A 3,595-nucleotide genomic window follows, 5' to 3' on the forward strand; every position below is an offset into this window, starting at 1 on the left:
TTCAATGTCAAGGAATGGATATTGCTATGTCCGTCAAAGTAATGCAGATACATCAGCTGAACCTGAGCAAAACCTTTGATTGATTCATTGGTTGCATCGTACACAGAATGGCACTCAGTGAGCGAAGCAAAGTCCTCGGTAGCAGCCTTCCCAGTGCTTTAACGTGGAAAACGGGATCAAGCCCACATTCCTGTCGTGACATCTGAGAATCACCTTCTGTTTTTGCTTCAAGTTATTATACTCTCATCAGCTTAGGCTGGTGCCTTCCTCATCATGTATTCCATTTCTTTTAACTCTGCCTACTTTTTTTTTTTTTTTTTAATCAACTACCTATCTACAGTCTGGTCACAAATGTAAATAATTATTGGTGGGATGGATCAACATTGATTTGTTCAGAGGATGGGGAAAAGGAATTGTCTAGTGTATGTCAATGGCCTCTTGCCGTCTCCTAACTTCTTATGTTCTTATATTGATTAATTGCCATGTATCAGGATGATTAATATTTTAAAGACTATTTTCTAGTTATTTTTTGCCACCTAGAAGTCCCTATTAAAACAAATTTTGTGGCTTAACAGCATGTCTTAGTATTAATGTCAAAGTGCTATGCATAACTTCTTTTAAAAACTACAGGTATATCTATATTGCTTTGGTGCAATCAAACTGGTACTTATGTACATTATGGGCATGTTGATTGGATTTTGGTATCATGAATGAAGTAAATGTGGTGTTGTGAATGTTGCTTTATATGTAGAGCTGGGGTCAGAGAAACCCCTTGTTCTAGTAAAATATGCGATTTAAATTGTTTGTCGGTTTTTATATCCTAACCTTTTAGACTATGAAATTAGTTTGTGCCATTATTGAACTTGTTATTGGTGTGAAAAAAATATAAATTAGTTAATATATTTGAAGTAATTCTAGAGTATTGCAGAGTGAAATCTGAGGTAGAATCTTTATATCTAAGGTAATTTTCCTCAAAATCTAAGGAAATTACCAAAACCCGTTCTGAAAGCCCTGTACCAGCCGCAGACTGAGAAGAATGAATGCAGGAGTAAGAGTGGGGAATGAGAAGATGGATGTGCTTCTTTATGCAGATGACGTAATGGTCATGAGTGAGTCAGCAGATGAGTTGCAGAGTTTGTTGGATGTTGTGGATAGATATGGAAGAGACTTTCGAGTTAGGTTTAGTCAGAGGCGGTTCTGGCTACTTTTACGCCGTGGGCGAACCCTCCATCGGTCCCCCCCCCACCAAACCCAAACCTAAACCCACTGCCGAAGCTTCTCAACGTACAGAGCAACAAACACAAGAATAACTATTATTTGCTATATTATTACAAATAAAAGGGGCGCTCCAGCGACCACTCCTCTAACTTGACGTGGAAATCAGCAGTATTAGTATAGAAAGATGCCGATTTTTTTGTTTTCTCTTTTTATTTATTTCTTTTTATTTACTTATTCATTTATCTTTTTTGGAGGGGTGCTCGTGCGCCCCTAAATACATCACGGCCTGGGCGGTCGCCCAGCTACGTGATGATAGTGAATAGGTCTGAGAATGAAAGCAATGCAGTATGGAGAATTGGAGAGAATGAGTTGAATCAGGCACGAGAATATAAGTACTTGGGGATGTGGGTGAGTCCAAGTGGGTGTGAAAAGACAAAGAATGAAAAGATAGGTTTAATGAACAAGTGGGTAGGACGATTGGGAAGTGCAGCTAGAATGAGAGTAAGCAAATATGATGTGGTGGGAGTAGTGTGGAAGAGTATGGTTGTGCCCAGTATAATGTATGGTATGGATGTGATTGCATGGAATAAAAGTAAAATTGACAAGCTAGAAGTGGGACAGAATAGAATAGGTAGAAAGGCGCTGAATGGACCGAGGTACAAAGTAGTAGAAGCTCTGAGAGGTGATATGGGATGGAGTACTTTTAGGGAAAGACGAGTAAAAGCTACACTTAGATACAAGATCAATTAGGTTGGAAAGAATGGATGATGAAAGAATAGTGAGGAAGGTGTACCTATGGAATGAAAGTGGGAGAAAATGGAGGAAGAGGTGCATGAGAATGACGGAGAGGAGTGGATTACAAGTTGTATGAGGGATGAGAATGGCCGGGAGGAATCAAGATGTGCGTGAATGGATCGTGACAAGAGGAGGCAGAGTAGAAACTGAATGGGATGCAAGGAAATGGCTCCGGAGCGATCTCGTGCCACCTGTAGCATAAAGATCAAGGCTTTTCTTTTGTTGTCTACAGGAGCTGCAGATCCAAAGGCCCGGCTCAGGAGCGATCCCGAGTCGCCTGTAGTATCAAGATCAAGATCAAGATCAAGATACACACACACACACACACACACACACACAAGGTTATGTTGGAAAGAATGGATGATGAAAGAATAGTGAGGAAGGTGTACTTGTGAAATAAAAGTGGGACTCAATGGAGGAAGAGTATAGTGGATTACAAGTGGTATGGGGGATGAGAATGGCTGGGAGGAATCAAAATGAGCGTGAATGGATCGTTACAAGAGGAGGCAGGGTAGGAACTGAATGGGATGCGAGGAAATGGAAGAGTGAGATAGACAGAGAGGTGATGTGTGTGGGACTGAATACATGGAAGAATGAGATGGAACAAAAGAGTAGTCTGGAATGGTACAAGGAAAAGGAAGCCCTGATGTATGAAAAGTGGTATGATGGCAGCCTGGGTGGTGATCTCTTCTGAGCGAGGGCACAGTGTATGGATGTGAATGCAAGGAACTACAGGTGGTCTGAGTCCCGCAGCAAAGTGTGCCAGATGTGTGACATGGGGGAGGACGAGACGGTGGAGCATGTCATGCTGGAGAGACAGGCATGAGATGATGCAAGTGATCTTGAGTGAATTGGGGCATAATAGGGATGAAAAGAGTGGAGAGGACAGGAAGGGAATGGATGGTGTTACTGTTGGGACTGTGTAGAGAGACGAGTGAAAGGATGATGGAGGCTGTGAAAGAGTATCTGGAGAGAATGTGGCGAGCGAGTTGTAGGGATGATTAGTCAACAGAATAATGTTTTTTTTTTTTTTTTTTTTTTTGTCCTTTACAGGAGCTGCCGATCCAAAGCCGATCCGGAGCGATCCCGAGCCACCTGTAGCATCAAGATCAAGATCAAGATCAAACACACACACACACACACACACACACACACACAGAGAGAGAGAGAGAGAGAGAGAGAGAGAGAGAGATTCTGAATAAGAAAGCAAAAACATATTTCTCTTAGATATTATAAATAGTATGGATGCATGTGTATTCTTGGCCAATACAAGAGAAGAAACTGGAGGCATTACTGAGTAGTAGCAGCAGCAGCAGCAGCAGGACTGCAGGAAAGAGACGGCCGATCGAAAGAGGGGCAGGAGAGCGAGTTTGGGGATGGGAGGGGGAGGGACGGCTCTCGGAAGCGGCAGGCGCGGTACGCAGCTGGTCTGACTAACAGGTTGTTGAATGCAGTGGGCGGGGGAGGGCGTGGTGTCAAGTGTGCCTCGCGTCCGCGGCATCTCAGGTACAAGTGGCGGTGTTATCAGAGTCTCGACCAGTGACGCAGGAAAGGAAAAGAAAAAGAGGCTGATTGTGGGAAG

The 3,595-nt window shown here is 43.0% G+C and overlaps 1 protein-coding gene across 3 annotated transcripts in view; it reads left to right on the forward strand.

Annotated features, from left to right (window-relative positions):
• Nucleotides 1-3,272: 3,272 nt before the first annotated feature.
• LOC123506791 overlaps nt 3,273-3,595 on the forward strand; it is a 21,460-nt gene continuing 21,137 nt past the window's right edge. The window contains exon 1 of one of the 3 annotated variants that reach the window (XM_045259130.1): nt 3,273-3,595. This exon is cut by the window's right edge and continues 421 nt beyond it. The gene's annotated coding sequence lies outside the window, so the exon portion shown is untranslated. The other 2 variants (XM_045259128.1, XM_045259129.1) reach the window with 2 other exon arrangements.

This window comes from Portunus trituberculatus, chromosome 20 (assembly GCF_017591435.1).
Source record: "Portunus trituberculatus isolate SZX2019 chromosome 20, ASM1759143v1, whole genome shotgun sequence".
Lineage (NCBI taxonomy): Eukaryota > Metazoa > Arthropoda > Malacostraca > Decapoda > Portunidae > Portunus > Portunus trituberculatus.